The sequence below is a fragment of the Alexandromys fortis genome, unplaced genomic scaffold (assembly GCF_014885135.2).
Source record: "Alexandromys fortis isolate MF-2015 unplaced genomic scaffold, M_Fortis_MF-2015_v1.1 scaffold_9, whole genome shotgun sequence".
In the NCBI taxonomy this organism is placed as follows: Eukaryota; Metazoa; Chordata; class Mammalia; order Rodentia; family Cricetidae; genus Alexandromys; species Alexandromys fortis.
Window position 1 is genome coordinate 15,534,769 of NW_026067892.1, and position 13,253 is coordinate 15,548,021.

Consider the following 13,253-nt stretch of genomic DNA (forward strand, 5'->3'; position numbering starts at 1 on the left):
CAGAAGTGATTTCGACAAGCAGAAATGACCAGTTTAAGAGTCGGGTGGTACCCTGGAATTACTCCCGGGTATCTTTCCAGGGAAGCCTCTGCATTTTCTTCTCTGTGTTTTCAATATTTAAAAATAGCAATGAGGCACTAATTGGATTTTGAATAATTGATGCAAATGGTTTCTAATGAACCTTTCCTTGCAAGCTTTCTTGCTTTGCTGTCAAGCTATTAAAATCAGTCATGTTACATGGAGAACTACAACTCAAGCTATAACAATGTTGAGTGTATGTGACATTTCATTCACTCATATCTAAATCATATCTGCACTTTGATTTAAGTTCAGTTCTGCATAAAGAACTAATAAAATTGCTTGCCCCAGGAACTTCCTACCAAAGTGATTTTACATTCAGTAATTAGAAGAATGGATTAGTTTACATAAACTCAAAATTAGTACAACTCACAAATGACTTGATCTTACTTGTTTTTGTTATAAGCTCAGTACTGAAAAATGCATGTAAAATTTATAAAATATTAAAGAACAGGGCTTTGATAGATTCACTATTTCTCTGTATTATGTCATGAAAACATTTTTAGGTTTCAAATGTGTTATGATTTCCCAGATTAACACTCAGTATGAACCTTAAATTCATTTTGCTCAAAAACCCATTCAATGCTATGGTAAAATGTACATCATATTTAAACTTGAAAGAAAAGATTCAGCAGAAAGCAATATGAAGATGAATTATGCCAGATACTTAATGTGACTTAGGAGATTGTCTCTTCCTCGAGTCCACTCCTAAGTTTCTCTGTGTTGACCTTTGATGTATTAATCTTTTCCAGTAATTTATCAAACTCTCTCAATTATGTCATTTAGATACTTTCCCCTTAAAGTTCCACAAGTTTTGCTTTTTTACATGGTGAGAAGGAAGTCTAAATTTCTTGATGTGTAGTCTTCATAAAAATGATTTAACTGCCGGACGATGGTGACATATGCCTTTAATCCCAGTACTTGGGAGGCATAGACAGGGGGAATCTCTGTGAGTTCAAGACCAGCCTGGTCTACAAGAGCTAGTTCCAGGACAGGATCCAAAGCTATAGAGAAACCCTGTCTCAAAAAACAAACAAACAAAAAAAATAGAATAGATTTAATTGCATTTTTATCTACTGAGTGTGCATGCACAAGCAATTGTGCACAAGTGGAGGTCAGAGCACAACTTGTGCGAGTGAGTTTTCTCTTCCACATGCAAGTCCTAGGGCTAGAACTCAGGTCTTCAGACTTGACAGCAGACTGCTGTAGCTACTAAGCCATCTCACAAGCCTAAGGATATGTAATTTAAATTTTACTTTCAAAAGTCAAGAATTTTCATCATAAATCTGACAGTATTTTTAAATAATATGAAAAGCATAATATGAAAAATAATATGCATAGTAGTGGAAGAATCTATGTAAGGTTCTCAGTAGAGCTGGAAGAAGGGAGAATGTATTAGAAAATAAGATTAAATATAATAAATATTAGTGAGCATTATTTTTATTTCTTACCCGACTGTGTTGGTTAAATTGTCTACACATACACAGTGGCAATGAGAACAGTAGCCATTCCTACCTTCTCTGTTTCTGTATTTCACCATTGAGCATGATTATATCACTTTATAAATCTTCCTTGAGTTGGGAACAGCAAGGAACGTGCACAAAATAATTATTTTCAGGACAACATACCCATTCATTAATGTACTGATGGGTTCAGAGAAGTAAAATATTTAAGAAAGAGACAAAAGTAGACCAACATGTAAGATATATTGATGCACATGAATATTTCCTAGACTCTATGGCGATGCAAGCTTTGTACTCAGTCACTTATTAAAGGAAAATGTTATTCTCACAATGAAGGCCATTGATAGAATGGTTTCTCACAAGCATTGTAATGCTTTGATTTTTGCTGTCTTTTAGCCCTGTAGACAAATGACAGGAGCAATAAAAACTGCCTATTATGAATAGACTGAAAAGCTTTTTCATTATGTACCTGGTGGCTTATCAGCCATGGTATCTGTACAGCTACAAGCCTTCCTAATTTAACCTATCCTTCTGTAACCTCTTATGCTGTTATACAAAAATTAATCTGTTCTCCACAGAAAGGTAACAACAAAGAAATGTTCTGCTGCCCATTTAGCTGTGTTTGGAGAATGTTCCATTCAGTCAATAGCAAGGTTCTGTGCTAATTTCCTATTGGAAAAATATATGCGTCTTATGTATTGCGATTTCAAAGAATTGTCCAGGCACTCCATATTCCCATGGCTGAACAACCCACAGAATCTTCTAGCTGCTTTACTGGTCGTGTAGGAACTTCCTTCCCAAATATTCTGGAATTTCTATTCAGACTGTACAAGACTTCTGAGACTGTAATTGTACTGTTTCTACCTTTTAAAGAGTTATTTTTAAATGCTGAGAATGTTGATGATAATATTGGACAAATAGAGGGGCACAATGTGTTAACAACTACTTAATATTATTAGAGACCAGAATTTACACATATTATTTTGAAATATGTTTTTTTCATGTGAATGTTATTGTTCAGTAATATAAAGACTTGCTATTCCCCTGTCTATAAAGGGGATCAGAAAAGTATAGATCAAGCTAAATTCTCTCAGATATGAAATCCATGGGTTTCTCCGTATTTAAAACAGGTGAACCCTACACAGCATTGTTTCCACACCTGCAGAGCTTCCATTTTGTTTTGTGTGGGGTTAATGCACATTAAGCCTGTGTTAAGATGTTGGTGCTGAGTGAAGATAGTTTTCAAAAAAATGGGTTTCATTTTATGGCTGCTTTGCAAAGTGAGATTTCTCCATACAGACAACCCCCTGCCTGCATGGCATGTGTTTTTCACATGATGCACTCCGCTGATAGAACCGTGGCACCTTGTGCCCGTGTAGCTTGCATTTGGAGTCACTCCTGGTCTTGTGTATTTTATGGGTTTGAGCAAATTTATAATGGCGTCTATCTACCATGGCACAATGATCCCCTTTCCTTCCTTCCACTGCCACAAGAGGAAGACATTGCCCTCTGGAGCTATATGCACATTTTGTCATACTATATAATTTATGAAATCACAATATAGTTCCATGTAACTCCTTAGCTTTCTTTTTAAAACTTTGTTCTTTGAAAATTTCATACGTGTATGCAGTATATCATCCCCAACACATCTCCTTTCCAATTTCATGCATTTGCTCTTTTTTCTTTAAATACAACTAATGAGTCCATGTAGTGTTTCTAAGTGCATAGGCATGAGACCAGCACTGAAGAAGGGACAACCTACCCCTGGCAGCATTGAAAAAAATAGCCCTGAAAGCTAAAACTTTTAAGTCATGAAATTTGTCTTTCAGTATTTGCTTTGACAGAGGTCTAAGATATACATTTTCTGTTTCCAGGATATTTCAATAGATAACCATCAAATCTTAGATTCCCAAAGTCCAAAAGAAGCCCAAGGCCAATGTTGGGTTTCAGGAGGCTTCTTTGACTGGCTGTCTTCCCCCTTTGCCATCCTGTTTCATCAGTGCATTTTGTGCAGACCATAATAATATTATTCCCTTGTTGTCTAACATGTTTGCTATCAATGAGGTAGCTTTTCTCTTGAGAAAACAGGAAGGCTTACTCCTGTCAGCTAAAATCATTGTACAAAGCAAGTCACATTCTGACTCTTATATTATTTATTGGCAGTTGTGGGGGGGGAGAGTGAACAAACATACTCTCTTTTCATAAGATAATCCTATAGACAGCTGAACACAATTTTCCGTGAAACCATTTGTTTTGTGAGAAAAATTATTTTTAAATAATTCTTAGTAGATTTAATGTTTTTTGTTACATTTTTTTAGTAATATTTTGTGTTTGTCACTGCATGATCACAACCTGTCTGCAGGTTACTAATTTATTCAAAACAGTTCATTAGAACTTGTTTTGCCGTGTACTAGATACTCTTACAGAATAGGAAGCTTATCAGCCATTGCCCACATTAGGATACTGAATCTAATATAGTAGACTGCCCACACTGGGTGTTGAGCCTAATGCAGTAGACTGCCCACACTGGGTAATCAGAGACCCAGCTGCAATAACAACTGTTTCTAACCTTCTGGCCATTGTTCTTCTTTTCATTGGGAACAGATTTTCTTTGGGGTAAATAAAGATCACTAAAGTCCATGATTCCACCAACCAGTCTTGAGGGTATTTTTGACCTATTTTGTGGACAGTTAGTTTAGACATGAAATACACACATTCCACACACACAATCATTACAGTGTATTAGAAAATATTTTGCCCTATAGAACAATAGCACTACCATGTATAACATTATTGAAGCCATGGAAAAGTCTAAGGGATGATATAAAAGATACAGATTCCATTTTAAAGTTAAGAAAAATCAGTGTTCAGAAAAGAAGAATGGTCCAAACCAACATAAGGTGGTTATTATTCACCCGATCTTCAAAATCCTAGTTCATGATTACTTTTCATTTCTACCTTCTGCTGTTTGTGAAAGGCTATGATCAAGTACCATCATTTATTTTTCTCTTTTCTGCTTTTCTGGGCTTCTTTCTATTGTTTTTCAGTCATTTACCTTTGAGGGCAACATTTGCAATAGTCAGAAACTCCTCAGCAGTGTCAGTCCTGACCAGGAAGAAAATCATCATTTAGCCTGTGAGACACTCAGGAGTGCTGTGATTTGTATATCAAATGGCCAGGGACTTAGATTCCTGGAGGAAACCCTAGAATTCTAAAAATCCTCACAAGTGCAATTTTGGTTATTATTGTAATACTAGTATGATTTTACAGGCACCTTTTTTTTTCAAAGAGGTTTTAGAATCTATCTTAATAACTTTAAACTTAGCTATAATTTTAGCAAACAACCAAATGGCATTCTGAATGACAAGATAAAATGTGGCTTAATGCCTTTGTCCTCAACACTGATCTCAGAAATAGATGAGAGTATTTCAAACAAAGTAGGCCTATGGGCATGATTTCTTTGCAGTGCATTGTCTTATTTTTAATCACTAATGAATATTTATTTGCTGCATAGACTAATTATGAATGGTGGCATCATTAAGGATACATTAAGTTCATGCTTTGGGGGAAACAGAATAATCTAGATTGACAGAAAGGTTTCTATATCAGATAAATTCTCATTACAACTACTACATCCATCAAGACAAAGGGAACTGAAAATTTGACAGAAATTAGTAAGTCCATAGAAACTTACCAATATCTGATTCTAAGATATTCATTGGATAGTAAGCAACTGCTGTTATCTTTTCACAACAAAAGAATTAGAGAAAAGGGTTTGCTTCAACTTATATGCCCTAATCACAGTCCAAGATGACAGGAAGTTGGTGTAGGAACTCCGGCAGGAGCCTGGAAGCAGGAACTGAAGCAGAGACCATGAAGGGCTGTGTTTATTGACTTGCTCCATATGTTTTGCTCAGCCTCTTATATAACTTCAGAGCCCCTGCCCAGTGTTGTCACTATCTTCTGTGCGATTGGCTCAATTGACATCAATCATGAATCAAGAAAATGCCTAACAAATTTCAGGGTTGGGCATCTAAGAAAATGGACTCTTGATTATATACTATTATTGTCTCACACAGAGCTAATCTTTATGAAATATCTTTGATAACTTGTAGAGAGAGGAAGATATTCTTTAGACACAGACACAAATCTAGGCAACCAACTTAAGTAGCTTTATTCATGTAACATTTTGAGACTGAGTTTATCAAAGGAAACTCAGTGACCTTATCAAAGGTCACTGAGTGACCAAGGAAAATCACACTGCATCCTAAAGGTCACTTCAGTAAAGCATCTACACATTAATTATCTTATAGAAAATGTCAATAAAATTAGCAGTAAGATACTCTGCATGGGTCTAACTAATAATTATTAAATGAGTATAAGGATGTATAGTAACAGATCATAATTCATCCCAAGTAGAGAAACGAACTTTATGAGGAGGCCAGTATTAGTTCTTCATAGATATTTTGGAAGAAAATAAGTTATCAGAAATATTCAGTTTAATTACATCAGAGCCAACACAAAATACCTAGATTTCCAGTTTTCAAAATAAGCCTGTTGTCTGTCCCTCGGGTCATTTTTTCTCTTTTCGAAACATAAGTTCCCAACCAAAATGAGAACTTCAATTAATACTCCAACTCAATGGTTAAGGTTTAAAAGTATTATAATTTTTAACCAACTAAATAACTTGAAGTATTTTAGTAAGTAATGATTTAAAAGTATCTAGTACCTTAGACTTTTCTATTTTCCTTTTATTTTTCAAAACCTATCATAGACATTTGATCCCTTGGGATATGAACTCTAAACTTTTCTGAATATAAAATTTTGGGGCCAGTATTCACAGAAAAGTGAGAAAAGAGAAAAGGGAAAGTTATGGTTATTTACTTATTGTAGGATCTCAGAAAAGCAGTCAGGTTCAGCAGCTCCTCTTAAAGCAGCTGTCTTAGCAATGTATCCCTGAGTCATCTGTGGAACATGCGAAGGATGATCGACTCTTCCAAAAGTCGCAGAGAGAAAGAAGATGGATTCACACTGAGCTGGAAAAAGTTAATCTTAGGCTCCCAAGACGAGCATTGATGGAACAATGAACCAACATTTCCCACAAGCTGGAGTGTATCTGTTAACACAAGGCAGTCGATTGGTGATAGAAAAAAAATAAAACAACATTTATTTCCCAGAAAAGGGTTTCACCACCTCACACGTACATTCAAGTTACTTAGTAGAATCCCATTTGATTCATAAGGTAGAATTTCAACCTCACAAATTCTGATCTGTTAAATCAAGCCTGAATGTGTTTTTTTTAAATATTTGAGATATTTCAAATGTTTTAGAATAATTACTTCTGTAGATGCCGATCTGTAGTTCTATAAATGTGAAAATCTGCACAGAGAGGGGTGGATCACTCGCGTTTACATGACTATCACACAGGATATTACATTGCCAAATGGGAATTAGGAGCAGCATGCAGGGCTGGTGTTTGTAATATTTGGATGCACATCAGAGTGGCAGAGTCCGATATTATTTCCTCAAAGACTGTTCTTATGTTTAGCACTAAATACAGGATAGAATTTTATAGTGTTGGAATCAAAGGAAATTGGAGGAACTGGGATAGTGTGTAGCAGGAGGAATGCACTTTGTCTTTCTATATATGAAGAATGTTTAATGTATCTCATAAAGTACAGCATGAAGTTGTTTCAATTCAGACGCAACATGGCAATAACTAAACCCTTTATATGATTTTAAGTGATTTAATTTCTTCTCATGGTCTCCAAAGCATGACTTGTCCTTTAAAATGTAGCTAACTAGCATTCAGAACATTGTCCAGGGACTGCTGTCTGCAACTCTACTACTATTCCCAAACGTTAGTACTTACACTGTAATGGAATTCAATCACTTTACCCATTGCATGTGATCCATGCATGTGTCTGTTTGGAACTGCATTTTTTCTTTCGTTGATTTGGGGCTTTGTGACAGTAATTTGGCCAATAAGATGCAGGCACAATATAGTTTGTCCACTCACCTTGGCAGAGTCTCTAGTGGTTGTGTAGCTTGTGTTGAGCTATTTTACCATTCCCTGCAATCTTCATACAGAAAGGTAGTTCCTAACATAGAAGATACAGATGAGACCCACAGTCATTCAGTCTGGGGATGCAAATAAAAAACACGGTGGCAAGACCTCAGTTACAGCTGAAATGAAGGATGAATGCAAGGCTCAGTCCATGCTTTCCTGTTTTAAAGTTACCTAGGCTAAGGAATGCTTAAATCTGGAGAAATCGTCTCCTCCAGTGAAGAACACATCAAGTCGTTAACCAATACCAACCAGCAGGCTCTGAAAGCATAATTAAAAGTAATGCTATACAGACTGAGAAGGTTATATTTAGAAATACCTATGTATATACAAATACCTGTGTATCCATGTAACAACGGTGAAATGAATGAGAAGGGGAGGCAGAAATTTGAAAGAGAGCAAAGAGGGATTTAAGGGAGAATTGGGAGGGAGGACGGTTAAGTAAAAGAAATAGAGTGCTACCATTTTTAAAAAGGAAATCTTGGGATATGGCCTTCTTGGATCAAAACTGCAAAATATGCACACATGATATTTATGAATCTGAACCTCTGACATGCCCTCCTCTTCTCCTGAGACAGACACATCTATTAACATTTTAAACTGTGTACCTGAATGTGAAGAGTTCGGCACAAGTCATAAAGTAGCAGACTAACAAACACTGGCTGATCTGTTTATCAGTCAATCAGATTTATGAAATGATACATTCAAAAGCATAAGGGCTAAATAATACCAAACAATACCACATGGCCTTTGAATGTAGCACAATCCACCACTTAAGTAGATTTCTGAAGTAGTTGTGTAGTGTCTTAACCTGTAGTCAATTTGATTGACTTAATGTTTAAGGTGGTTTGACTATCTTGTGAAAGAGAAAAAAAGAAAGAAAAAACTTTAAACAAAATTGCAATTTTTTTCTGATGTGGAATATAAGAAAAATGACAAATATTCTTGATGGTCCTGTATTTAATGGAGCATACACTAAACCAACTTCTTTCATTTGCAAGTTTCTTTTTTCCTGGAGTCACTGCTAAGAGATTCAAGGAAGAGAAACAACCATTTAATAACAAGTCTGTGAAAGTCACCGCAGATGGTAATCATGAATTCCCCAGGACTGCAAGGCAAGTGGAGCTACTTGAGAAAGAAATAGCAACGTGGGGTTTCAGTCCCTTGGGAAAAATTAGACCAGGCAGCCTGATTGAGTGGAAACTACCCAATAAACTGTTCATGGACTTCACAATCAGTGAACTCTATAAAAGAGACTCAATTCCTGAATTGCATGTCAAGGAATAAATTTACATGACATAACCACTTGAAGTCTGCAGCTACAGGAATGCTCTGGGGACAAAAGGGTGTCACTAAGCAACTGCCTGACCCCTACCCAGAGTATGTCTGCAGCTGTGAATGGATATTACTGCCTAATCTCTCTCTCTCTCTCTCTCTCTCTCTCTCTCTCTCTCTCTCTCTCTCTCTCTCTCTTTCACACACACACACACACACTTTTTATTCACATCTGAACCAATCTGTACAGTAAAGAGGCACACAAAGAACAATGACTTCCTCCCAACATTATTACTAGACTAACTAAATTAGGTCAACTATCCTTCAAAGTATATCTAGTGAATCTAGATATTAAAATCTAGATATTATTTTCCCAAATATCCATTTACTGGTAATAGAGATTATAATAAGTTCATAAACATGCCCATGTATAATAGAGCAATTTAAAAAAAATTGTTCCAGGCTTCCTATCTGACTGTTTTTATACCTTTTGTGATTTTCTTATCTCTCCATGTAAGTCCCTTTAAATATGAATCTTTGATTTGTCACCAGAGGAATCTTATCAGTCCGTACATCCATGCTGCCCTTAAACTTGTCTTGATCAAAAGCATGTGGCAGCAGCCACAGTGTGCCAGTTCTGAGCCTAGCCTTCAAAGGACTTCTAGCTGTCCCTTCCTTTTCTTAAGACCTCATCACCATGCCTGAACAAGCCAATGCTTTTTGTAGTTGGGAATGGGATAATGCACAAAAGAGAAATTATAGACTATTCAGGACTGTCCAACACCAGCCATCCCTCAGGCTGCCTTCCACCGGTCTCTTACATTCAAGCTAGGCCAGTACTCCCACTCCCTTTTGAGAAGTAGTGTATAAGTATTTATTTAAATCACTAAATGCTTTCATTTTCACTAGAGATATCTTCCCTACCAGGAGATGTGTTTCTTGGAGGTTCAGAGAAGTGAAAAGGCTGCGTGTTGCCAATTCCTGAGAGTATATTTGAGAAGAACAGAGGGGTAATTACTTTCTAGAACCAAGGACTATAAGAGTGAATAAACCAAAGAACAAACACTAAAGAAATAATAAGGAAATAAGGAATACTTGAAAATAAAAATAATTATTGCCATAGTGCAAAAATCAGTAAAATAAATAATTTTAAGAAGACCAATAAAGTTGGAAAGGCAATTAAGAAACAAAATGCAAGCCTCAGAGTCATATTCAAAAAAGAAGAGGAAGAATGAGGAGACTTCTTACATCAAACAAATGCTCACCATGCAAATGTGAGAGCTAAAACTGGATTCCCAGAGTCTGTATAAAAGCTGTATGTGAGGATCATAGAGACGAACTGGCTTGTTAGACTTGCAAGAATTGATTGAGCTCAGGGTTCAATGAGAGACTGTGCCTTAATACATAAAATGCAGATTAATTGAATAAAAAGGCTTCACATCAGCCTCGGGCCTCCACATACGTGGTCATACTTGTACACATGCAACCCCATGCACACACCCACAACAAATGAGCATACACACAAATGAACAGCACACACTTTCTCTCTCTCTCTCTCTCTCTCTCTCTCTCTCTCTCTCTCTCTCTCTCTCTCTCACACACACACACACACACACACAACACACACACACACAGAGACAGAGAGACAGAGAGAGAGAGAGACAGAGATACAGAGAGGAGGAGTATCTTATTTTAAAATTTCTTCAAGAAGCTTTGGCTCAGCCCCTCTGCTGAAGAAGTAGGAAGCAGGAAGCTGGCCTTATGTTTCACATTGAGCTCTTCCATGGGGAGAGCATTGACTACCTCTCAACCCTTGCATAGATTATTCAGGCATTAGGCTACATTCTCAGAACAAAGGAGAAAACCCTGATTTACAAACAGCCCAAAGACCCATCTGCCCACTTATGAGTGAGTACATATGATGTTTGTCTTTCTGGGTGTAAGTTATATCACTCAATATGATGTTTTCTAGATCTATTCATTTTTACCTGCAAATCTCAAGATGTCATTATTTTTCTGCTATGTAGTACTCCATTGTGTAAATGTACCACATTTTCCTTATCCATTCTTCAGTCAAGTGTCATTTAGGTTGTTTCCAGGTTCAGGCTATGACAAAAATGCTGCTATAAACATAGCTCCGCACATGTCCTCGTGGTACAATTGAGCATCCTTTGGGTATATACCCCAAAGTGGTATTACTGGTTGTGTGAAGAAGGTTGTTTCCTAATTTTCTGAGAAATCGCCATACTGATATTCAAGGGGCTGTACCATAGGCATCTTGAGATTACAATTATGGTCGTTAACTATTTATAAGTTTCAATGACATGTATCATTCATTGTTTTTAGCCTATTATTTTCTTTTTTCTTGCTATGATTGAAGTTTTTTTTTTTTTTTTTTTTTTTTTTTTTTTTTTTTTTTTTTTTTTNTTTTTTTTTTTTTTTTTTTTTTTTTTTTGGTTTTTTGAGACAAGGTTTCTCTGTGGCTTTGGAGCCTTTCCTGGAACTAGCTCTTGGAGACCAGGCTGACCTCGAACTCACAGAGATCCGCCTGCCTCTGACTCCTGAGTGCTGTGATTAAAGGCGTGTGCCACCATCGTCCATGATTGGAGTCATTGTATCAGTTCATATGACTGATTAAAAATAAATTATTTTGATGTCACATGGAAATACTTGGTGATTTATTGCATATAGGAAAATAATGTTTCTAATGAATTTATATTTGGGGGTAACAGTAAGATGGTAGGGAGTCTGCATTTGAAAATATAATTACTTTTAGTTGTTTTTTTGGAGCACATAATGTCTTTATTCTTTTCCTTACAAACTAAATTAGAGAACACATAATCTTGAAAGCACACTGATTTGCCAAGTTCAAATGACAGCTTAGGTGAGTTCCAATTCATTGTGAGAATGGAAAAAAGTCAAATTTTACAAACTGCTTAATCACTGCTGTTGCAGAAGTGATACAGTTAGGCAGAGCATCCTTCACTTTGAAGTGCTATTTCAATTTTTATGTATATTTAAATCTTCTGGAGTCTAGCACCTGTTATCTTTATCACCAGCATTCAGACAACCACTAATTCAGGTTTTGAAGGCATACAAGTAATTTTACATTTTAATTATATATATATATATATTGCATTCACAATTATGTATTTGTATAGCATGCATTATATAATTTAGATAACATACCTAATTTTATGGATTATTTAAAACTATAGTAATTTCAGTTTTGATTTTACTTTTTTTAAAATCTCAATATGTAGTGCCATAATTTTTTGATTTACCTTGTACTTCAAAATGGATTGGAGATTTAGCCTGAACAGATTGTAAAGTTGGCAGTAGTATTTGGAAATGATAATGTGTGTGGTTTGTTCTAGTTTTGGACAGCATTGTGTAATTGAAGGTATTCTTTTCATGTAAGGTTAATTTCACAAACGAGAATTACCAGATACTTATCTGAGCATATCTTTCAAAAACAAAAGATTCTGGATTTAAAAATCATTTTGAGGCTAATTGTGAGAGCATCTTTTCACAAGAATAAGCTTTGGGACATTTGTGATTCACAGTGCTTATATAAATGTTAATTTTTAAGAAATCTCAAAAATAGAAAAATAGACTGGTTGAGTTTTCAGTACTTTAAATTTTTTTTTTAGCTTCAATATTAGCAACTCGGTGTGAAACCGGATTTAGTAAATTTATCTTGCTTCTATTTTGTGAGATCAGGAGATTTTACAGCCCTTCTTGAATAGATTTTCTTGTTGATAAAGTAGCAGAAATGAAACTGTATCAACACAAACATGGAAAGCCTTAGCCGTTGGTATTCCTATTTCAGGATTTTGAAATCCCGTTCTGTAGATGCTGGCTACAAAAACACAAACATGCCAATGCCACTTTGGGGTCAGAGATGCTCATGGACAGATGTTCAAGTTGAAAAGTATTTAATTTTCAGGCAAAACATTCTGAAGAGATTTGAAATATTAATCTTTTAATATAAAAAGACTCACTTAACTTCCATTCCACTTTTTCTTTTCATGGTACCGTGACTATTTTAAATGGAGTTGATGTGAAATCAAGGGAGGACTCTGGTCTGCTCCGAAGAAAATAATTTTATTTCATTGTCAAAAATAAAATTTTTTCTCAGATTTAAAGAAAGTCTTTAAGTACCAATCATATTTTGTATTTCATTTCCTTGATATTTATAGTAAACATGACGAAAGAAATGTTTCATAATAGTTTTTATCATTTGCTCTTTGTTAAAAAGTGAGGAGCAGGCAAGGCATCTATACACAGAAGCCTTCCTTGGTAGTCCTAACGTGTTTAATTACAGACAGGTGTGATTAAATCCCACAAGAACAGAACCAAATTGTGTG